The sequence below is a fragment of the Kogia breviceps genome, chromosome 5, assembly GCF_026419965.1.
Source record: "Kogia breviceps isolate mKogBre1 chromosome 5, mKogBre1 haplotype 1, whole genome shotgun sequence".
NCBI classification, from domain to species: Eukaryota; Metazoa; Chordata; class Mammalia; order Artiodactyla; family Physeteridae; genus Kogia; species Kogia breviceps.
The window spans coordinates 96,614,007-96,639,832 of record NC_081314.1 but is presented as its reverse complement, the minus strand read 5'-3'; the positions used below and the strand labels follow the sequence as shown (position 1 = coordinate 96,639,832).

The window sequence follows — 25,826 nt, the reverse complement described above, 5'->3', positions numbered from 1 at the left end:
TTTTGTTTTCTTTTTTTTTTTTTTTTTTTTTTTTTTTTTTTGCGGTACGCAGGCCTCTCACTGTTGTGGCCTCTCCCATTGCAGAGCACAGGCTCCGGATGCGCAGGCTCATTGGCCATGGCTCACGGGCCAAGACGCTCCGCGGCATGTGGGATTCTCCCGGACCGGGGCACGAACCCGCGTCCCCTGCATCGGCAGGCGGACTCTCAACCACTGCAGCACCAGGGAAGTCCAACAAAATATTTTTTAAATTCTAATCTCTGAAAACAGTGATAAATGAATATTAAATGCAAATAAAATCCATTAACATGTAGTACTGCCTTCAGTCTTTAGAAAGCAACATGCTACTTCTTGCCCAGAACTGTGCCTTTAATAGGCCTGAGGTCAGACTGTGAGCTACAAAGAAAAACAGTTTTTATTTAAAAATTGACAAAAATAAATAAAAGTAAACCAGCTGACAATAATAACTTCATATATATTGCTGCTTACCCATAAACACTGAACTATTAACCTATTTTTAGAAAACATTATTAAAAATATTTTATTTATATTTTTGCTTTAAAAATAAAATAGATGCCAGAAAAAAATACCAGTCTACACCGTTACATAACACAATTTTAATGTAATTAAATTAGTCATCCAATATCCACATCAGATAATTTTTTAGACCCTAAACCTAATGAAGAAAAAGTATTTACTTCATGGAGAAAGAACCATCTTATCTGTATCTATGAACTACTCACAAAAATCGATATAAATCACAAAGAAAGGTTTAACGTACTTAAAAATGAAGAAATCATACAGTAACTGAGTTGATTACTCTGGAAAAAAAGAACTGTGATGGTCAATTACAGAAGTTTAAACAATATATCTACAATAATATGGAGATTAAAATCACAACATAAAAATTTTATAATATGACAAATCATTATTCTTATGTAAAGAACTGATTCAAATTAATAAATAAGTAAAGGGGCTTCCCTGGTGGCGCAGTGGTTGAGGGTCCGCCTGCCGATGCGGGGGACGCGGGTTCGTGCCCTGGTCCGGGAGGATCCCACGTGCCGCGGAGCAACTAAGCCCGTGGGCCATGGCCGCTGGGCCTGCGCGTCCGGAGCCTGTGCTCCGCAGCGGGAGAGGCCACAACAGTGAGAGGCCCGCATACCGCAAAATAAATAAATAAATAAATAAATAAATAAATAAATAAATAAATAAATAAATAAATAAATAAATAAGTAAAAATGAAAGACCCTCCTATCTGTTATGGAAAAATAACAGTTGAGTAAGTAGTTGAAGAAATAGCAAAAATAAATGCATAAAAACATCTGAATAAATGTTTAACATCACTAAGAATCATTTACATGCAAATTAAATCAATAGAATCCAATTTTAATTGATAAAATAAACAATGATTAAAAAATAAGAACATCCAGTTCTGGAAATGCGCATTGAAGCTAGGCACTCCCAACCACAACTGATAATAGTCTAAACTGATACAATTTTTATGAAGAACAACCCAGTCATTAGTTGCTTGAAAAGTATCCAAAACCTATGACTAAGTGATTCTACTTTTGAAGGTCTGTTTTATGAAATTAAATTGAAAAGAAAATTTATGTCAACACCACATATTATTGCATTATTTATTACCAGTAAAATGGTGGACACAACATAAATATTCAGCTTTAGGAAATGATTAAATCCAATCCTTATATACTTATATAAAGATTTTACAAAGATTTTTACATATTGTGAACAACTGCATATGAAATAATATTACTAAGAAAGCGTACACAAATATTCATTATATTTCCCATTATATAAAATGTATATCAAAGAAGCCTGGAATACAATATTCCAAAAAGTTGGGAGTAACTCTGGCTTTACGGAAGTACTATGAGAGATTTAATTTGCTTTTGCTTTCCATGTTTTAAAAACAAGTCTGTATCACTTACTATTAGAAAAAGGTAAAAAGAGAGAAAATGTTCAATCATTTAAGAGGGAAAAATTTATAAAGAAAATATTAGCTTCTGGCAATCATTAGTATAACAATAGGTAAAAATAATGTTTAAATCTTGGTTGAAAACTTCTATTCATTTTCTTTCATATAATGATTCACTGATTTTTCTCTTAAAATTCTGTACAAGGATTTTTTTTTTTTAATACGGAAAATCCGAGTCATTCTTTTTAAGAGACTCTGATGATTATACACCTGCTTGTTTTCCTTTCATCCTTGCCTACCAGGAAGTGCAGGGTCAAGTGTCCTTCTGAGAAAAACAATCATGTTATTCTATTTTCTTAACAGTCATTTACCTGCCTAGTCAACTGCCATTTTCACTTACATCTACAGCCTTTTAACATGTTTTATGATAGATCTGTTATAGCAGATGCTGCCCTACTTTTTAAAAAATGTGTATAATGTAGAATATGTGAAAACAACTTAAAAGAATTGCATGATGATGAGAAAATCTGCATAGTTAATTAGGGACAGAAGTTTTCAAATTAATGAAGGTTTAAAAGTAAAACTAAATTTAATCAATGTTTTTTACCTTAAATTTTGGACTCTAGATAAATCCTGGGATTTTAAGTATAAAGGTTATGAGGGTGACTAGAGAAAGAAGCCAGGAAAACCATTTTCTCTGCAAGAAAAATTAAGCTAATCGCATGTACGGAGGGCTTGTCAATAGGATTAACAGTTGAAGTGCTTCTGATTATATTATTTGTCTACGCGTACTATTACTCTGTGGCAGATTTCTCTTGTAAGAAATTCTATTCTTTATTTTAATCCTTGAACAAGTCTTCTCTCTCTGGTGTAAAAAGCTTTCTACCAAATAAATAAGTGAGCCATTGAAGCGTAGAAGAACGGGGTGGCTATATTTCATCACCTTCCTGGTTGTGCTGTGGGTCTCTTTTCTGTACAAGGTGATAACTTATGGATATCAAGGCTCCATTTCCATCAATTCTCTTTAGGAAATGAATCTTTAGGAAATCGTCTTCAGACTGTATTATCATCATTGTCTGATACCAAAATGAGGCTTTTTTTCTATCATAATTTGATCACTTCTAAATTACAGCACATTTTGAATATTCTTGCATCTCTGTGCTACAAATATTGTAATAACGTAACCCCTGACTTCTAAAGTAAAGCTATGAATTCACTTTCAAAAAAATCTTCCCAAAGTGGAATTAAATACCTGTTTGTATTGCTCTCAACAAATGACAATAATGTTTTAGGAAGTTATAGATTTATCCCTATGAATATGTACATGCTTTGAAATACAAACTCTAGAAAATGTCAATGTGGCCTGGAAGTTTAACATTAATCTTGTCAAATTCTGCAAGGGACAAAAAAGAGAGGGTTAGCTAGTAGATGAGACTTAGGTGCTGTTGGACACCCATGTAAAGTATAAAAACTTTGGTGCCTTATTAGCGATAACTTAGTTAAACGGTTGTAATTGTTTTTCTAAAATGAACATTAGTTAGAGTGCTTGGTTGTTTTATGAACTGGCTTTGGTTACTAATATCTAGAGCTTAGAATTTAGAAAAAATATTTATGTAAACTTCTCATTTTACCTTTTAAAATACCTATATATAAATTGATTAACATAATTTCAAACACACATAACACATATTCTCCCTGTGCAAAATTAAGATGTGAGATTTAAGAAAATGTTGATAACTAACTTAAATTTCAGTCTCATCCCCAGAGGTACACAACATTATCAGTTGAGTGTGCATCCTTCCTCCTCCTTTTATCACATTTATGTATAACTATTAAACATAATATATAATAATATATATGTAAAATACCATATACTTTAATGTGTATGTAAAAGTATATAGTATTTTATATACACTACCCATACAAACACAAATCCATAAAAATTCCAATAGCAATGTAGCAATATATCTATTACCACTGAAAATGAGCTTTTTTTTCATCTTCCATGAAATACTTATACAAGTATTTCCTCCATTTTTCCTATAAGGCTATTTATCTTTTCCTTATTGATTTGTGTAGCTTTTTGTGTATTCTAAATATTAACGTGTCTCTTGCTGTATTTAAATTTTAATTGTAATGTCAATTTCTTCAACTTTTCCTTCATAAGTTTGGCTGCTTAATTTATTTTAGAAAGGTTTCTCCAACCTAAAGATCAAATATACATCTTCTATATTGTCTTCTAATAGTTTTATAATTTACTTTCACATGAATATATTTAATCTATTTTTCGTTTATCTTACAAGTTGTGTAAGAAATCATATCTTAAAAATTTTATAGAACACACACCAACTTTTATCTTATTTACTGAATAACCCATTCTCCATACTGACTTAAAATGTCTCCTTTACAATTTATGTCAAATTTGAAGAAAGGAAGAGAGAAGTAAACACTTCTGGGTTCTTTACTCCATTTACCTATTTGCTAATATCTTTTCAATTAATAATTACTTAATTCCTATTTAATTACTATAATTTTTAACACTTTATTAGGGCAAGCTTCCACCATTGCTTTTCTTTCAATATCGTCTTGGCTATTTTTTCACATTTACTTTTCCTTATAAATTGCCATCAGCTTCTCAAGTTCATTGGAAAAAAATCTATTGATTTTGAATGGTCTGACGTTAAATTACAGATCTAGATTACAGATTTGCCTTATGGGAATTGAAATATTTAAAATGATAAATTTCCTCACCCATAAAATTTTCTCTCTCTCCAGTTTTGCAGCTCTTCTAATAAAATTCCTTAAATAACATTTTAGATATTTTAAAATTTTAATCCTAAGCTCCGTGGACAGACTTGCTGGTTTTTTTCGTAAGTGCTTTATGGTTTGTGTATTTGTTGTTGCTATTAGCTATTTTTATTTGGATTATTAACTCTGTATTCCCTATTTTGTTAAGTTCACATATATGAAAGTAATTACTTTTGTATGTTGATATTTTATCTAGCTACCTTGTTGAAGAAGCTTGAGTTCTGATAGTTTGTCAGCTGATTCTCTTGGATTGTCTATGTGACAATCATCTTCTGCACCTTATCCGGTTACATTGTTGTTGTTATTGTTTCATTGTCCAGGCCTCTGGTGCCCCGTTAAATAGCTACAGTAATAACAGACCTTCTTTCTTGTCCCTCCTTTCAATGGGAATCCTCAAAGTACCATTTAATGGGATATATATTTTTATAGATTTTTGTAAAAAATCTTCAAGATAATGATAACAACCTTTCTAGTCCTTGTTTGTTAAAGGATGAATTTAAATTTTTACTTAAAAAGTTTTTCATATCCTTTAATATGTCACTATTGTGTATTGCATTGACAGGTTCTGTGTTGCTGAAACATTTGTTATATTTCTAGGGTAAACACTGGATGTTCATGATATATTTTAATTTCAATGCACTGCTTGATAATATTTATAAATATTTTATTTAAAAATTTGCATCTATATTTATATGTTTTTTCTGTGAACCTATGTATTGTTTTCTCTTTACTAGGTTTTTTAATATTTGTACTCCCCCTTTCTTGCCTTTTATTGAATCAATCAACTTTTGTTTGTATCTTTTATTTTTACTAATGGTTAAAACATCTATTTCTCTTCTTCTAGTAGTAACTTTAATTTTTTTTTTTTTTTTTTTTTTTTTTTGCAGTACGTGGGCCTCTCACTGCTGTGGCCTCTCCCGTTGTGGAGCACAGGCTCCGGACGCGCAGGCTCAGCAGCCATGGCTCACGGGCCCAGCCCCTCTGCGGCATGTAGGATCTTCCGGACCGGGGCAAGAACCCGTGTCCCCTGCATCGGCAGGTGGACTCTCAACCACTGCGCCACCAGGGGAGCCCTAATTTTTAAACTACTCCTTTATAATGAATTGTAATTCTACTATTTCTAAAAATGGCATAAACAAATTTTCTGACTAAAAGTTAAGAACTGTAGCGTGTTTATGCTTTTCTTCACCAGCCCATTTGCCTTGTTGATATAACCTGGAAATTTTAATTATAAATAATTAATTTTAGAAAAAATAATTACAGTCAATATTTATTTAGGATTTACAATAATTTTGACTAATTTAGTTGCTTATCAGTACTTTAGTATCCTTATTCTTCCTCTTGGATCCATATTTATCTTCTTGCAGGAGAACACCCAACAGTAATTCAACCTTGTCTATAAGTGATACATTCTCTGAATCATTCTATGTACAAACCAACCCTCTTTCTCTCACACAACTGCATGATCAGATAAAGAATTATACAAAGTTATTTACCTCAAATGTACTTTCCCATTATCTTCTTGCATCTATTTAACCTAGTGAACTTTGAGGTGAATCTAATTTCAATTTGACTATTATTTCCTAGTAAACAATCTCTTCTACTTTCCTTCTCTGGAAGCTTTTTGGGTTTTGTCTTTGTCCTTCAAAATTTCATTAGGATGGGTGGTGCTCTGATAGCTTTCTTCAACCTGAAGACACAACTTTTCCCAATTCTAAGAAATTTTTGACAGTTCTTTCATTTAATGTTACTAATTACCTCCACTCTACTCTCTTCTGAATCTTTTAGTATGTGAAGTTTGAGACAGGAGATTACCTTACCTTTAATACTTTTCATCTCTTTTTTTTTGTTCTGGATTCTGTAAGAATTCCTCAGTTCATTTTTTGTTTTTAGTATGTAAATTCACTTATCAGCTTCAGGGCTCATTCTGTTATACTTAGTTCATCTATTTTGCTGTTGTTTGACTAACCAATTTTTATTTTCCATGTAAAATAATTGATTACTTTTCAGGTATCAATATCCTCTTGCAACTCCCTGTTGCTAAAATATAATTTGCTCTAATAAGAAAACCTTGTTCTAACAGCTCTGTTGGGTTTAAGTTCTTCTGTTTATCACCTTTGTTGTCTCTCTTTCATGGCAATGAATTTCCCTGAGTACTTAGTGATTTTTTAATTCTGTGCTCCTTTTAAAAGGGGAGATTCTCTGCTAGGATGTCTGCTGTAGCACTTCACTCTTTTTCTTTGCTATACCAAAATCCGGCTCCTGCACTAGCAATGAATTTACTGCTAACTTACAGAACAGCTAATAGAAAGATCAGCTTTATTGTGTGATTCACGTGCTGCCACCTTTAGCTTTCTAAAGAGAAGTTGAGTACACTTTTGGCCTTTAAATGAAATAATAAGATAGAAAAGAATATTTACTCTACCTGGAAGACAAAAACAAATAATTTCTTAGAGAACTTTGGGTAGAATAATATCACCAACAGATTCTAGTACAAAAATAGCAGCTCCAAAAAAATCCTGCTATAAAAGGAAAAATCATGGTGGAATATTTCACTTCAGATAGAAGAGTTTTATTTCAAGAGGTTGTTTTCTTTAGGCTACTCCATGAAAAGAAGTTTGGTAGGAAAAATGTAACCCAGGGCATTCAGAATCTTAGCTCCTTGCAGAGTCATGAGGAGAAAATCAATTTCAATACAAACTGTTCTAAAATTAGATGAGATTTAACTTTGCAAGAGATACTAGATCAAGTCATTTAACCTCTGTGATCTTCCACTGACATTTAGAAACTGGGATTGATCATTGTTAACACACATATCACAAGGTTTTGTGAGGACTGAATGGATGAATATATCTGCCTTTATTTTTTATAAATGGTAAAATCTTCTAAAGTCATTTCCCACATATGCAGGCCCTCACTGTAAAAGAAACTACACACGTTATTCATTATTATTAAGTCAATGTGTAATAAAATAAAATTTTGAAATTTACTTTTCCTTTTTTGTGTAATATCTCTTCTTATCCTATCCCTTTTTCATATATAGATGAATAGTTAAATAATATTCCCTTGATGTCCTTAATTTCCCAATCTGAAGATTCAATTATAAATCATGTGTCCCCTTCATGTTTGAACGAAAGAATCTCTTGAGTTGCTTGTTACATGAATGATAAGTTCTAGGGCTTCCTCTGGAGATTCAGATTCAGGAGGGGCCCAGACAAATGTTATTTCATAAGCTCCCAAATTAAAATTTGTCATCAGGAATATCTGGAAAATACTGGCTTAAAGTAATGAGCTGTAATGGTTTTCTAAGAGTCACAAGTTCACCTTCATTTAGTGCTAATGACAAATGGCGAAACATTATAATCCAGAAACAGACTGCCCCGAATGTGTCTAAAGTCCTCCGTATGCTCTCATCCCATTGAAAAATAAGTTAAACTGGTTAGAAGAAACTGGTTAGAAGAAACCATTTTCAGGTCATCTAGTCTGTGTTCCACTTATATTATAGATGAGAATAAATCCTATTTCCTAAGGCTTCCAGGTAAAAAACATTTCCCTCCTTTGTGATAGCCCATTCAAATATTTTTTCAACTGTCCAAAAGCTCATTTTTTTAAAAATCTGGCTTAAATATTTAATGTATATAAATTCAGTGTTAGTAGATTAGCATTGCCACTGGAATGCAAAGACTTATATCTCAAACCTTACTAAGCTCACAAAATGTCCCCCAAATTAAAAACTACTCTTCATCATCCAGAAGCTAATTTCTTGCTAAGAGGGGCCAAAGAGATCAAGGAACAGAAAAGGAAAAAACCTGTATCCTGCATCCACCTAAACACCTCTGTGAATGTGCTGTCAGTAATACATGAGGGGGCGGGAGGGGAGGAAGGGTATGTTTTCCAAGAGACAAATGATTAGCATGAATGTATCATGCTCAGAACTTTAGAATAACAGAATAGCTGGGGTCTAGAAAAAATTGTGCAACTGTTTCTGGAATGCTTTTATTTGTAATTTCATGGACAGTGCATTGTGCCAAAGAAACGTCAGTGGAAGGTATTCACTCAGCTGCATGATTGTTTCAAAAGTCCTGACTGTCACAGTGATCACTAATGAATATGCAGAACATTTTTAAGGTTCAACAGTTTTCAGATAGGCTAGTGACAAACAACCGTGACTAAATTTGCTCTCAAGGCTCTTTTTAGAGGGCTAGAGCCCCTGACATGGTGCCAGTCTTGCCAGCACAGGAGAAAAACTGCTTTGATTGTGCTCTTGTCTGCTAAAAAGCCTAGGCAATTGTATTCAGCTCCTTTTCCAATAGCAGCCTCTTCAACAGCTTGGTGTGAACCAGCCATTCTAAGAATGCCTGTTTAAATCTTAGAATGATGAAAAGTAGACTGATTTGGCATTGAGACTAACGGAACAGGAGGCAACATTAAAATTTAAAGTATTCATGGGTATGCACACATAAATTTTCATTTTGTGATTTTGGTTACTGTACTTTTGGTCTTTTACTTGGAGATCTCTTATACAGTTAGATATGTAAACTCACCATACACACACCGAAAGATCAACGCTTGTGGCCAGTACAGCTATTCATTTCTTAAAACTGTTTTGACTGGCACAAAAACAGAAATACAGATCAATGGAACAAGATAGAAAGCCCAGAGATAAACCCACACACATATGGTCACCTTATTTTTGATAAAGGAGGCAAGAATATACAATGGAGAAAAGACAGCTTCTTCAATAAATGGTGCTGGGAAAACTGGACAGCTACATGTAAAAGAATGAAATTAGAACACTCCCTAACACCATACACAAAAATAAACACAAAATGGATTAAAGAACTAAATGTAAGGCCAGACACTATCAAACTCTTAGAGGAAACCATAGGCAGAATACTCTATGACATAAATCACAGCAAGATCCTGTTTGACCCACCTCCTAGAGAAATGGAAATAAAAACAAAAATAAACAAATGGGACCTAATGAAACATAAAAGCTTTTGCACAGCAAAGGAAACCATAAATAAGATGAAAAGACCACCCTCAGAATGGGAGGAAGTATTTGCAAACGAAGCAACTGACAAAGGATGAATCTCCAAAATTTACAAGCAGCTCAAGCAGCTCAATAAAAAAAAAAAAAAAAAAAAAAAAAACCCAATCCCAAAATGGGCAGAAGATCTAAATAGATATTGCTGCAAAGACGATATACAGATGGGCAACAAACACACGAAAGGATGCTCAACATCACTAATCATTAGAGAAATGCAAATCAAAACTGCAATGAGGTTTCACTTCACGCCAGTCAGAATGGCCATCATCAAAGTCTACAAACAATAAATGCTGGAGAGGGTGTAGAGAAAAGGGAACCCTTTTGCACTGTTGGTGGGAATGTAAACTGATACAGCCACTATGGAGAACAGTATGGAGGTTCCTTAAAAAACTAAAAATAGAACTACCATACGACCCAGCAATCCCACTACTGGACATATACCCTGAGAAAACCATAATTCAAAAAGAGTCATGTACCACAACGTTCATTGCAGCTCTATTTACAATAGCCAGGACAGGAAGCAACCTAAGTGCCCATCGACAGATGAATGGATAAAGAAGATGTGGCACATATATACAGTGGAATATTCCTCAGCCATAAAAAGAAACTAAATTGAGTTATTTGTAGTGAGGTGGATGGACCTAGAATCTGTCATACAGAGTGAAGTAAGTCAGAAAGAGAAAAACAAACACTGTATGGTAACACATATATATGGAATAAAAAAAAAAAAAGGTTCTGAAGAACCTAGGGGCAGGACAGGAATAAAGACAGAGACGTAGAGAATGGACTTGAGGACACGGGGAGGGGGAATGGTAAGCTGGGACGAAGTGAGAGATTGGCATGGACATATACACACTACCAAATGTAAAACAGCTAGTAGGAAGCAGCCGCATAGCACAGGGAGATCAGCTCGGTGCTTTGTGACCACCTAGAGGGGTGGGATAGGGAGGGTGGGTGGGAGACGCAAGACGGAGGAGATATGGGGATATATGTATAAGTATAGCTGATTCACTTTGTTATAAAGCAGAAACTAACACACCATTGTAAAGCAATTATATTCTAATAAAGATGTTAAAAAAAACCACAAAAACTGTTTTGTATTACTATATATAATATACATAATGAAAAGAGCAAAAAGTATACAAATGTACAGCTCAGTGAGTTATCACAAAACCAGTTCCTGTGTAACTATCACTAGGTCAACAAAGAACATTGCTAACCCTGCAAAAGCCCCCCCTTCATGGCCACTCCCAACCACCATGCCTTCCCATCTCCTCAGAGGAAACCACTATCCTGACTTCTAACACTACAGCTTAGTTTTCACTATTTGATACAATTTTTTATCAATGAAATTACACAGTATACACATTTTTGTATCTGACCTTCCCAGCAATATTATAACTGTGAAATTCATCCCGGTTGTTGGCTGTTATGGTAGTTCCTTCATTTCCATTCCTAAACAGTATTTCACTGTATGACTATAACACCCTTATTTATCTGTACTACTGTTCAGTGGACATTTATGTTTTTCCAGTTTAGGATCGTAATGAATAATGATGCTATGAATATTCATTTGTATGTCCATTGGTGTGTGTGTGTGTGTGTACACTCACACACACACACACACACACACACACACACACACACACTTTCCTGCTGGATACCCCTATCCAATTTGACTAAGGAGTGAAATTGCTGGGTTATAAGTTATGCAAAAGATCAGCTTTAAGAGATACTATTAAGTATTTTTCCAAAGTGATCACACTAATTTACAGTTCAGTCCTAGCAGCAGTATAGGAGGATTCTTGTTCCAGTCATGAAACCCAATACAAAATAAATGTCAAAGTTGAGAAGAATTTCTGTTATTATAAAAATCTGAGCACATGGAAACTTTGAGAGAAATGTTTCATTAGGTATCTGAAGGCATGCAATAATACTAATGGCTAATGCCTATATATAGGACTTACTTTGTGCCAGACACTGTTTTACTGTTCTAAGAAATTCATATGTAATGTAGTCTTCACAACAACCCTATGAAAAAGGTACTATTATTATATTATTATTCCCATTTTACAGATGAGGAAACTGGCACAGGAGGTTAAGTAAATTGCCCATGGTCATCTAGTTTGTAAGTATTATAGCTGGAATGTGAACCTAGGCAGCACGTCCCCAAAACCCACGTTCTTAAACTACTATCTGGTACATGAACAATGGAATAATTCACAAAAGTCAGTGCCCCTGTAACTTATATCAACCATTAGCAGCACATGTTTGAAATGGGAATATATGAATGTTAGTGTTAGTAATTTTCATAATGGCTCATAATGGCTAATTGAAACAGAAAGCAGACATCAGTGAGCTGAGGCCAGTCTTTAAGAAGCATTTTAATTTTAGAACCCAGGTATGGAGCCTTCGTACTGCTTTTATAAATTCCTTTGTTTAGGCTTTCAAACGGTAAATTCAAATTTAATGCTACATTTAACCTTAAATTTAGAAATTCCTTCTTTTAGACCTGCAAATGTACATCATCTAAAAATACAGCCTTTGTAATCAAGAAGACATAAAAATAAAGGCACTTGATTTGACAAGCTAACTGTAATAAACAGTAATAATAATAATAAAACTCTAGGTCTATGTCTATCTAGTGCTGCTCAGGAATCATGCACACACCACTGCAACATGACTACCTGGATATCCTCAGTCACAGGTGATGATACCCTCTGAGGGGGCATAACCACCATTTCCAGTCAAGCTCTTATATACACCACACTGATGAAATGGGTCTGTGTTGTGAGGTAGCCAAGCAAGTGGCAGCACTAAGTAGGAGACACAAGTACTCAAATAACCCTGGCTCCAGCTAGTTTGACAACCTTAGTCTCGCCATGCACTAACATGAAATTCAAATCAGACTCTGCCACTCATTTGGAGAGCTCTAACTCCACCATATCCCCACCCCCGTTCGTTCTCTCTGTTCCCCAGGGTACATTCGGCTCTCTGATGGTAATCAGCCTTACAGTTTCAAGTCCATGGAGGCCCAAGGAGATCAAATACTGTAAAAGAAGATAGGAATTCTGACAAAATTCTTGAGCTCCTCTAAGTAAAATAACAGTAAATGAGCAAGGGGAGAAGGATACCTTTTGTGGAGCTATCTTCATCGGAGAGATTGTGACTCCTTCTGTAGATATACCTTTCTTTTCCTCTTTCTATTCCTTCCAATTTAAAACAGCACCATTTCTAGCCAGCGTGCCTGAAGAAAAACATATACAATGATTGTAAAATAATTTGCAAAAACATATATTGCTGTAAAATATTCAATGAGATTTATTTCCTTTCTTGCAGAATAAGTCCCTGTTGTATACACAATAGGATATTTCAGATACATTTTGTTGCATATTTAGCACAATTCTGAATATTCATATTGCCCCAAAAGCTACTTACTAGAGCCTTCATAATAATACTTTTTAATCTTCTATACAAGAGCATAAACCCCAAGTCTTCTTTATGAATTCACAAAAGTTGTATTCAAATAAGAGTAATTATTCTTAAGTATATAAGCCTAAAATATGTAAAGGATATTTATGTATTAAAGCTGGTAGGTTCTGATTGCCTTTATTTTGATGGGGAGTTATGAATCCTCTACATTTAAAAGAAAATGTGTTTTCAAGCCCCAAAGCTAGAACTCTTTTTAAAACATATTGAAAATGAAGTAATATTTCCCTGGTCTATTTCAGCATACAGTACTTTGTAAAATAAATACTCCAAAGTGGTTTGACTTCATAACAATAATTGCTTAAAAACTGCCCCAAGGTTAGGCCTAGCATTGCAGATTTTGTCTGGTGGCCAACTATTATGGTTCTGTTAATGCTCTAAAACACTGTCTATAATAGAAATGTCAACTTCTCTGTAGTCCATATGAATGAAATATTACAAATTGAAGTATGCAGTTGATGTGCAACTTCTCCTATGAAATACGATGATTGCTATTTGCCAGTATATTTTCAAAAAATATATGAGCAACAATTGGTATGAATGCTTAGGGACTACAATTAAAAGTATTGCTCAATTCCGTATAATCCAATCTTTTATTATATTGTTACATTTAGTGACTATTCATTATGAGTTACATCAGAAAGTAAGACAGCCTTCCCTAACTCAGTGACATACCATACACTACAATTATTTATTAGGGGCTTGTATACACCTACTAACTCTGTGATTCTTGGTAGACATTTTAAACTGTAATTTAAAAAGAGAGTAGAATTTGAAACAGAGATAGTTCATCCACTGAGAAAAAGCAGGAATGCCAAAAGCACCATCTCAAAAGCCTGCTCACCCATTTCAAATTCTGAATAGTAATAAAAGCATGTCCTACCACCTGCTCTAGCAGTCCTTTCCACAGAATCAAGGACAAAAGAAACAGGAAGATTACTGGGGAAACAACATCCTATGCAGCTTCTACTTGCCTCTTTTCCCTGCTGTCTCTATTCTGCCTGTTCCAAGGGTGACAAGATCAAACCATGCATGTGTTTAAACAGCATTTAAGTAATACCAATAAGTTAGGAGAGCACTTTCGTTTCCACTGTGTTGTAGTCAAAGGGCAGAGAGTCTTAAAATTCTGGGGAATAATTTATATAATATTGCATGTGCTACAATTATCACTTATATGAACAACATTGACCTGAATCTTTAACTCTTTTCTGGAAACATACTTTCCACATTGAAGAAATGCCTTAAATCACATTATAAATTTTTATTCTATAAAAAGCTGTCAATCAAGGATGAGCTAGTCATCATCAAATATATTCTAGTCACTGTGGAGGTTTAAAAAAAGAGTAAAATATGTGACCTCTACCGGTGAAGAATCATATCTGCTTGTTTTAAAAAAGACATACAAAAGTTACTAGAAAATAAAGTGTAGTGTGTATTACAACACACTAGAACATTTTCAAACTATTCTTGCTTTGGGAATTTAGCAAGGAATGGAAGAGCTTGGTCTCAAACTGTCATTGAAGGAAATATACGTGTTGAACTGATTGGTGGAGAGGCAAGAAGATATCTCATGTGGAAGGGAGACCACTTGGAAAATGGTACAAAATGGGAATGAGCATGCAGAAGACAGAGGTTAACCAATGTGATAGATTCATCAATGAGATGTTTATCATAGTATCTGGTTAATGGAGAGTGTTAAAAGGCACATGTGAATCTGCAGGGACAGCCACCAAAAGGATTGAAGTAGGAAAATACAACCTGTAAGATTTTGTCCTAGAAGATTAATCAGGAAGCAGTGGTAAAGTAGGGTATTAAGAAACTAATGGGGGGCCTCCTTGGTGGCGCAGTGGTTGAGAGCCCACCTGCCGATGCAGGGGACACGGGTTCGTGCCCTGGTCCGGGAAGATCCCACAGGCCACGGAGCGGCTAGGTCCATGAGCCATGGCCGCTGAGTCTGCGTGTCCGGAGCCTGTGCTCCGCAGCGGGAGAGGCCACAACAGTGAGAGGCCCGCGTACAACAAAAAAGAAAAGAAACTAATGATTGCATTGAACACTTTAATGTATACAACATACTGGAAACGAGCTCTAGAGTGAGTGTGTCTTGACTGGACTCTCAGCAACTCTACATACTGAGGTACCCAGAACTGCTGCTGAAATCCCTGTGCAGCAGTTTTCTCATCTAAAATTTTGGTATAATAAAATACCTCGCTCATTGGGTTATTATGAAAATTAAATGGATTAATACAGGTTAAAAGCTTGGAGTAGAGCAGGCACATCATAAGCAGTCAATAAAACAATGCCATTATTATTACTGGGAATTACATGTATATGTTGCATATTCACACACACAATTTTTTACATTAATTCTCTTATCGTGTAAAAATTAACTTGAGGATAAAGGATTATGAATTTTTCAAAACTACATCCACTGCAGTTTGCAAGGTGCAAGTCACAGAACAGGCATACAATAGATATTTCCTAAAGAAAAAAAAATATGGAAAGGGAGATAGGCTAATATTGGATATTGATTATTAAGCTACTAGAAAAAATTCATGAGGGTAACAAGACTGCTTCAACTACTCTGACCCCCTCAGAATTTAGAGAAATGCACCGAACGAATGCCCACAGTGTGTTCCAAGGAAATGTATGAAACTTTTCTGAAATCATACACAAGAGCAAACTGACAGCTTAATCATTCTAGGCCTCCCCAAAAAGATGTAGAATCGCATGTGAAATTTAACAGGAGTCAGGAAAGCTGAAGAGATGAACTGTGAAGGGAATTCTTCAAAGAGAATAGAGTCTTGAGTTTTTAAAAACATATATAGAAGCAGAGACAGAGATTTTCTGTGGGGAGACAAATACTGGGGACAGTTACTTAGAGGAGAGAGGTTTCACATTCTCCACAAAGGTTAGAGGCGTGTGTGTGTGTGTGTGTGTGTGTGTGTCCTATGTATTTCAGAGCAAAAGTGAGCCAACAGCATAGAGCAATGGATGCACAGAGAGAACAAGCCACCAGTGGGTACCACAAATGTGGGAAGCAGACCTCGTGGGTCAAAACAAGGACATAAGAATATGGAGGAACAATGCAGATGAGATGGAGCCTGCCTCTGAAATGTTCCTCACACTCATGACCTTACTTTTCAGAGTTCCAGTTAATGGAACAAGGTGAAAGCAATTCAAAATATAAGGAGCTTGGCAGCATGGCTGAGGTAGCAGGTCACCCTGAGGTGCTGCTGGCTTAAATTTCAGTCAACTTCTTAGTATAACTTATGCTCAGAGTTCTTGCAAGAAGTGGTGAATAGAAACAAAAGAATGGCAAATGAGTCAGTGTAATACAATTTTGCAATAAAATCCCAAACAAGGGGCTTCCCTGGTGGTCCAGTGGTTAAGATTCCACGTTTCCACTGCAGGGGGCACGGGTTCGGTCCCTGGTCTGGGAACTAAGGATCCTGCATGCCGCGTGGTGGTGGCCAAAAAAAAAAAAAAAAAAAATCACAAGCAAAAAGCAATTCCTTAGAATTTTTAATATAGGACCTCTGATGGCAGAGTTGATCAACCCAGAGATTACATATGCATACGAAGAGATAAATATATAATGAAATTATGTTGCAAAGGTATGTCTGAACCAATAATCTAATCATTCTATAGATGCTACAAAGTATGACTTCACAAGCACTGTATTTGCAATTGGTTCCCTAAAAAGAAAAGAGAGGCTTTGATGGTGATGGTCTGGTTGAGAAGGGAGAAGTTGAACATATCCTTATTTAAATATTACAATGTCATCTCTTCAATGAGGCTTTCCCAAACACTCCTATAGAAAACAGGTGCCCAGCACTCACTCTACCACAGAACTTGTATATGCATTAATTTTCTTTTTACTTCGTTATCTTCTTTTTCACCCAATGGAATATAAGGTCCATGAGACAGAGGATAGTAACGATTTTGAAAGGCCACGCAGCATAAAGATTAAGAGCACAGATTTGAGAACTAAACACTAGAATTAGAGTCCTGGGCACATTGCTTAATGTCTCCATGTCTTGGTTTCCTCACCTGGAAAATACAGTTAATAACAGGACTAATACACTTTAAAATATATAATAACAAATATATATTTTATAGATATTAACTACTATATAAGTGTTAGCTTTTATTGTTTATGTTCACCACTTTCTTCAATGCTTAGAAGAGCAAATGAATGGATAAATATTTGAACACAGATGTACACATATACATTCTGCACATCCTAACTTTCTACTGAAATGTGGAATATTCATAATCAGGTCTTTACTTTTAAATAATTAAAACTGTTCAAAGTACCTGTATATGTCAAATATATACAAGTAACATGCAGTGTTGCTGTGAAGCTCAGCACTGCATTTGGCACCACAAGGACCCATGCTTCAGCCAAATTCAAGGCTTCCCAACCAGTGGCCCTCAGAGTTACTGCAAAGCATCTTCAAGTCTACAGTACATGAAGAATAGTTGATTGACTACATAAATCTGTCTTGCATTTCTTTGACTATCTTTCAAATATATGCATTGTAGTTAATAAAATAAGAATGCATTTAAAACTACTACTGACTTCAACAGAATTAGCATTGTTTTGTAGTCCCTCATTGTTTTGTAATTCTTTCATTATCTTAAAGTTCTTTGGCAATTGATTCAAAAAAATACAACTAGTGTCTTTGGGGATTCTGAAAAGTTTGACATTTAAACGGGAATGTTAAAGGTGGAAAGGTTGAGAATCACAGGTCTAGGTCATGCTGCACCACCAAAATGTCATCTTGCCCACCCCCAAGCTCCCCCGGCAAGCAGCAAAAAGTATTTGAGTCAAGGAATATACAGACTAGAAGTGCTCCTGTTCAGCCTTCTCATCTAAACTGCTCTAAGCATCATTGCCTGAGTTTGTCTACATTTGTGAATTCTGTTTCAGCAGAAAGGTCAGGCCTTTGCTCAGAAATAGCTTAAACCACTGTGGATGAAACATGCCTTCTTTTTTAATGTAGTTAAGTTGAGACTGAGAGAAGGTAGTAGACCATAAAAGTCACACTGTTACAATGGTTCAAAATTTCAGTGGTATCTTTCTAAATATTTATCACCTGCTTCTTAAGCAGGTGATAAAATATTAGTATCTTCACCCATTAATCATCCATAATCACTACAGCCACATTTCAACATCCCTGCAACAAGTACAGATGCCTGGACCCTGTGAGAGACACTGGAGGGACATGATGAAGATGGGAAACATGATAAAGCAATTGTGGAACTCCTATATCAAGAGGAAGGCTTTGATGTCCCACTATATTACAGTTTTCTGGAAATTTCTAAATAAAGACTACTACTATCAGGAAGACATAAGCTCTGTGTTACCCTCTTTCTGTCTATAAGCATAATAATAAAAGATAATGTAGCAGTCCTTCAGTTATCTGCACCATGACCAGTGGTGGAGATACAGCACAGGCAGAACCAATGCTGTGGGTTCATGAAATCTCATTTCATTCTTCTTCTTCTGAAAATGCAAGAAAACCACATTTCCAACTTGCCCTTGCTATTAGGTCAGGACTGTATGATTAGTCTGTCTAGCGGGATGTAAATGGAATTGATACGTGTAAATTCTAGTCAGAGGTTAAGAGTGGCTATATATCCTCTGCCCACTCTCTTCTGAAACCATTTAAGACCTGCTGCTAAATTTCACATGAATAAGAAACAGGGAATTCCCTGGTGGTCTAGTGGTTAGGACTCAGCACTTTCACTGTGGAGAGCCTGGTTTCAATCCCTATCCCTGGTCCAGGAACTAAGATCCCACAAGCCATGCCATGCGGAAAAAAAAAAAAAAAAAAAAAAAAAAAATTCCATATTACATCACTGTTACTGCATGTTCTAATTTGTTACACTGAATATCCTTGCCTAACCTAATACACAGTGTGTTCTAAACAAGTTACTTTCCCAATTAAACTGAAGATTAGTTATTAAACAAAAGTACATTGGCTTTGGAATTTGATAAACTTGGTTTTAAATACCAAGTTTACATCTTATGATTGAAATCTTTAGAAAGTTAAATGACTTCTAAATCCTAATATGATTTTTCTATAAAATGCATAGAATATCACATGCTATGCAGTTTTACTATACAAAGTGCTATACAAAGTACCTTAGGTAACTAAACAAGTGAATAAATTTGTGAGTGTATGTATGTGTTTACACTCCTTGAAGTACAAAAACAGCTCAGTGAATATTAATTCCGTGTTTTGTATTATTTCTAAAAAATATAATTTGACTAGAAATGAATTAGATGCTTAGAATAAAAGTTTTAAGGATAAAAGGAACCTGAATCCATCCTTTTATTTTGCAGATGGGGCAAAATGAGACAGAGGTTAAGTAAATAGCATTGCCTATAGTGAAATGCTCTTCTTTCCATCATACTATCTGCTGTTGAATTAGATATAATTAGAAAGTATTAAGAAATGTCGGGGCTTCCCTGGTGGTGCAGTGGTTGAGAATCCGCCTGCCGATGCAGGGGACACGGGTTCGTGCCCCGGTCCGGGAAGATCCCACATGCCGTGGAGTGGCTGAGCCCGTGAGCCATGGCCGCTGAGCCTGCGCGTCCGGATCCTGTGCTCCGCAAAGGGAGAGGCCACAGCAGTGAGGCCCACGTACCACCAAAAAAAAAGAAATGTCATAACTTACTTTCCTATATATTAGACACCATGACATCAAAATGTGGAATTGAAAGAGTTATTCATCTGCAAGTTTTATAAAATATAAAATAACTCCTCAGTCTTGCCCAACAATGTGGAAATAAGAGGCACAGATGTTTCGAGCAGTGTCAAGGATGGTGAGAGTGAAGCAGCGGTCTTTCCTCTACCCAAAGCCAACTGGCTTCTGTATAAACTGACTGTACAACTGTGGCTTCATTCGTGAATACTTAAGTTAATTTGTGCAATAATGTAGCAGAGAGGTTCAGAGCATCAATGCATACCAGATAGATTTTGGCCCGAATTCCAGTTTCACCACCCTTCAAGTCCAGGGCCCTAGGCAGTTTAACCACTTGTTAGCTCTCCGTTTCCTTCTCTGTAGAATCAGGATAAGAGTTTTTGCTACAAATAATTTTTCTGAGTATTAATAGAGTTAACGTTTGTAAAATCATTTAATACAATGTCTGACAACTAGTAAGCACACACTAATGATAATTATCATGATGTGCAGAAATCCATTCCTCTCAGCACACTGTAATCACACAATGGATATACCTGCATATAAATATTCATACCCACATATATATTATGAATGAAAACTTGTTACATCTGCTAAATCACTTATTTTTGTACCTCTATGGAAATGTTTGTAATTGAGTTACCACAGAGAATTTCACATTTGCAAAGCATGAATGGGACACAAATTAAAGATTAAAATTTGTAAAAACAGAATTTCAGAAGATATTTACAATGTTAGTATAGCCTCTTTTTTAAAATAAATTTATTTATTTCATTTATTTATCTTTGGCTGCATTGAGTCTATGTTGCTGCACGTGGGCCCTCTCTAGTGGAGAGCAGGGGCTACTCTTCGTTTTGTAGGCGTCTCCTTGCGGTGGCCTCTCGTTACAGAGCATGGGCTCTAGGTGCACAGACTTCAGTAGTTGTGGCATGCAGGCTTAGTTCAGTTGCTCCGCAGCAGCACATGGGATCTTCCTGGACCAGGGCTCAAACCCATGTCCCCTGCCTTGGCAGGCAGATTCTTAACCACTGAGCCACCAGGGAAGTCCCAGTATAGACTCTTAAAGCAACTCATTAAGTAGCAAATTTTTTCTCTGCCTTCTTATGTACAATATAACCAAATTTCACATTTTATCAATTACTTAGAATTATCATTATATGTATCATTATATACATGCCATAGCTGCTCCTGATGTGGGATATAGGGAGTAAGGAGTATGGATTTAAAGATATTCTCAGACACTTGCTTTCTATATAAAGTAGATGATTAGCTTGCTTTTTGCTCATCTGCATTATTCTTATGAAATTGAATATGTTGAGCTGTTTGTCCTTCAGGTCAACAGAACACCATGAACTTTTTGAAGAATAGATTAATAAATTAAAGAGTAAAGTAATCATCCCTGAACTGCTTTACTTCCCCGCCAGAAAAATTATCTTCTTTGTTTGTGCTTCCAGTATCTTTTGAGTTGTCAGCACCATTCAAAACATTTCTTAAGATTCCACCATGCATGTCATTTCAGATCGCCTGTGTTGTTTCTCATACTGTCCTCTCCATGCCTGAACCAAATGAACAAACTTGACTGTATAATTTTGAATTAGGGTCTGCAATAACTGTCAGACCTACAACAGGTGTGAGTTCCAAGATGCTTTTGTGCCTACAGAGCTATTGCTTTCTCCACCCGAATGGAAAACTGTTTCAAGCCCTGATTTATATGCCAGTTTTCTGACTAGGATTGGATCTGGCTTCTCAGTTTCAACAATCATAACAGGGTTCTAAAACACTCCTACTTTCCCTAGGAGTTGGACCCTCTGTCCCTCCTGCCAACAGCTGGCTGGAATCCTGCTTCAACCCAGATGGACTCCCACGCTCCGGAAACCACACAATCCCCCATCCACCTGTTTCCATGGCACTACTGCAGGGAAACTCAGGCTGAGGGGCCCCAACCACCTGATTTGAATGTCAGGATATCGATTCAAGTCCAGATGGAGAACAAATTTGTTGTATCAACTTGGATCCCAAATCGGATTCCTGCCACCATCCTCACAGGCAAACCCTCTGCTGAGAAGGTTTCCCTAGTGCTGGCACTGCCTGTTCCTAACTTGTTTTTCTCTTGCTGCAGGCCAAACAACTGAGGATTCATCATGTCACATGACCCATCCTACAAAGTTTATTACAATAAATACCTTTGGCAGACTAATGCTCTCTTTCTCTCTGGCATCTTTCATTAATACATTGTCAATGAAAAGTACTCTCAGATGTACCCAGTACTTTTCTAGGATACTTTGGGCTCGTTACTAATGCCTCACCAACAAAATAAAAAGAGATTCTCTACAGCTATGATACTGAGTTAAAACAATGAAATTTGTATAGTTTACTCTGTACAAAGTCTGTTTGTGACACACTGTATTAGTTTGCTCCACCTGCCATAATAAAATACAACACGGTGGGTGGCTTAAGCAACAGAGATGTATTTTCTCACAGTTCTAGAGGCTGGAAGTTCAAAACCAAAGTGTTGGCAGGTTTGGTTTCTCCTAAGGCCTCTCTCCTTGGCTTGCAGATGGCTGCTCTCTTGCTGTATCCCAACATGCCCTTTTCTTTGTGCAAGTGCATCCCTGATGTCTCTCTCGTGTGTCCAAATTTCCTCTTATAAAGTATACCAGCCAGATTGGATTAAGGCTCACCCTAATGGTCTTATTTTAAATTAGCTGCCTCAACAACAAGGACCTACTATGTAGCACAGGGAACTATATTCAATATCTTGTAATAACCTATAATGCAAAAAAAATCTGAAAAAAGAATATATATATGTATATATATACATATATATGTGAATCACTTTGCTGTACACCTGAAACTAACACAACATTATAAATCAACTAAACTTCAATTTAAAAAATAAATAAATAAATAAAATCAATAGCCTCATTAAAGGCCCTGTCTCTCAATACAGTCGCATTCTGAGGTACTGGTGGTTAGGGCTTCAACATATGAATTTCAGAGGGAAGGAGGGACAATTTAGCCCATAACACACGAAATAATATCCTCTTCACAAGGTCTTAGTATACTGCTTTGAAGAATGAGTCTCCCATAGTAGACCTCTTTTACAGGTTATTAAGTGGCTGAAAAACTATTTCAAACTTTTAATCTTGACCTCACTAGGAACCTGTGAGATAATACTCACAGGCAAAATGAGTAAAATTTTACCATCAAATCTGACTTTCTGAAATGGGCTGGACAATAGTGAAAATAGTTACTGTACTTGATAAACCTCTAGTCTCTAAGTTGTCTTTAAATGATGCTTCAGAAAGAAATATCTTGGTCTATCCATGTACTAGTATGTTTTGTTTATACTACAGTCAATTATATTCCTTTAAACGTTTTAATGCACATTTCAAATTGCCAGATGCTTTATGTCATGCTAGCCTGGAGTCTGGACAAACAGAAGATGGCTCCTAGAAGCAGTGTGTTCACTAACGACTACCACTGGTATAAAATTTGACAAGATCTGAGAAAAAAAGACTCTTTTTTTTTTTTACTGATAAAATGATCAGAAAATGGTCACTATTCAAAAACAAATTCTGTGTAAAGACCCATTTTCATTCTGTGGTTTTTTAAGGATTGATTTTCCTCCCCACTGGCTATGCCACTTGGAAATGCCAAAGTTTCCCATCCCTCAATTCAATCCTTCCAGTTCGGGCACTGGCTAATCTTGGATGTGGAAGAATTTTAGAATCCACACAGTGGGGAGGCTCCTGTAAGGCAGCTGGCACTGCTCAGCTGCGTCTGTTACCACTGCCATGCAGGCTGCAGGGATACCTGCCTGGCACACAGCCCACTGGGGACTAAGAAGAAGGGGGGAGCCCTCACGGCTGGTTCTTCTCTCCCACATTGTTCCTGAACCTTGCTCCACTATTAGTGTGCTGCTCCCAGCTCCTGGTCTCTCCTGTTCCCATTGCTCCTATCATTTCAGCTCTCTGCTGGGCTCAGTTTCTCTTTTTCTTTCCATCCTCAGGCTGCAATGAACGTTTTCATAATAGAACTTTGCACCCTGGTGAGAGTCTATCTGTAGAACAGATTCCTTGAATTGGACTTGTGGGGAATGCTCGATACTTTTTTAATGCATAAAGAAGAAGCAAAGGTGATGCACTAAGAAAACCCTTTGCTTTCCCATCACTGTTGAAAGAGCACAGGTTTCTATATTATTCTAAGTTTGGTTAAGAGCATTTGTGGCCATGGGAGGGGTGAGAAGCAGAGAAGAGTCCAGAGAGGAAGAAAAGAAGGAAAATAGAGAAAAGAAGGTGAGAGGGAACTGGAAGGTTTTCAGGCAAATGAGGGGAACAGTTGGTAGGGAGGAAAAGATTTAAACTATTCCCAAGCACAGTGACGTTCACTTCCAAAATTATAATTGCCTGCTGGTTATGGCTGAAAACACACAATTCTTTTTTTAATCTTATTTTCACCATCATAGTCTTCTCAGGTTGACATAATTACCTTTTGGGGTTTCATCAGCATTTGGCAAAATTACAGCATCTCAATTTCAAAAATGTTTTATTTCCAGAAAGGAATCTAAAGCCTCTTATTTTTTAACACATGGCAGGTGGTTAGCTGTTAACAACTAACTTTTTACCTAAAGAGTGACATAATTAACCCAAACATGTTACGTTCCCATCACTGGATGTTATATCACTATTTTTTTTTTTTTTTAGAAATCAGGCTTCATTTAATAATAAACTAGCATTTGAAATTATTATTAGCATCATGGCAAATCTACCCAAGGTTACCTTTCACGGAATAGCCGCCTGTTGTTCTCAGTAGGTTTTGCCCTGCAGCAGGTGACAGATGGTCCATGTGAGGATGAATACTGGAGAAAAGAAAAAGGAAAAATATCAAAGCAGATATACTGTGTCTTCTTTGAAAGTAATTTATCTTTCGATTTCATGTTCACATAAGGAGGCAAAAATTTATGGCTATCCTGTAATAAGTGTGGTAAAGTAGCAGGCTCCTGATCTCAATGATGATGGCGGGCAGGGAATGGCTCATTGTGGCTGCAGAGGAACAGGTGGTCCTTCGATTTTAGACTCAGAAGTTTAATTGTATCAGCTCAGTTGGGGAAATCAGGCCTTGGCAAAGAGAGAAAATGTAACCAAATTCTGAATAGGCTGCTTTATAAACCTGTTGCCAATTGGTTAACTTACAATGAGAAACATACTTTTGTTTTTTGATTTTTTAAATTTATTTATTTATTTTTGGCTGCGTTGGGTCTTCATTGCTGTGCCTGTGCTTTCTCTAGTTGCTGTGAGCGGGGACGACTCTTTGTTGTGACGCGCGGGCTTCTCATGCGGTGGCTTCTCTTGTTGTAGAGCACGGGCTCTAGGCATGCGGGCTTCAGTAGTTGTGATCCGTGGGCTCTAGAGCGCAGGCTCAGTAATTGTGGCACACGGCCTTCGGTGCTCTGTGGCATATGGGATCTTCCCGGACCAGGGCACGAACCTGTGTCCCCTGCATTGGCAGGCGGATTCTTAACCACTGTGCCACCAGGGAGCCCCCAAGAAACATACTTTTGAATGAAAGAATAGTTTTCTCCAGAATGAAGGCTTTAAATATATGTATATATATTTACCAAAATGCAACTATATGAGCTTGGACTCAGAGCAAAGGGGGTTAACATGATAAAAACAATAGCACAGAGTACAGTCTCTGTCACAGCTACTCAACTCTAACTTTGTAGTGTGAAACAGCCATGGATAGGGCAAGTAAAGAAATGGGCAAGGCCATTTCCCACTATAACTTCATACACCAAACAGGCAGCTTTGGCTTTGGCTCGGTTCT

The 25,826-nt window shown here is 36.4% G+C and overlaps 1 protein-coding gene across 1 annotated transcript in view; it reads right to left on the bottom strand.

Moving 5' to 3' along the window:
* Positions 1 to 24,858, bottom strand: part of LOC131757746 (SCAN domain-containing protein 3-like) — a 721,112-nt gene extending 696,254 nt beyond the window's left edge. Inside the window, exons 1-2 of the mRNA XM_067034715.1 lie at positions 24,779 to 24,858; positions 12,929 to 13,041 (exon numbers count right to left, since the gene is read on the bottom strand). The gene's annotated coding sequence lies outside the window, so the exon portion shown is untranslated. The remainder of the gene's footprint in view (positions 1 to 12,928; positions 13,042 to 24,778) is intronic.
* Between the last annotated feature and the right edge of the window lie 968 nt (positions 24,859 to 25,826).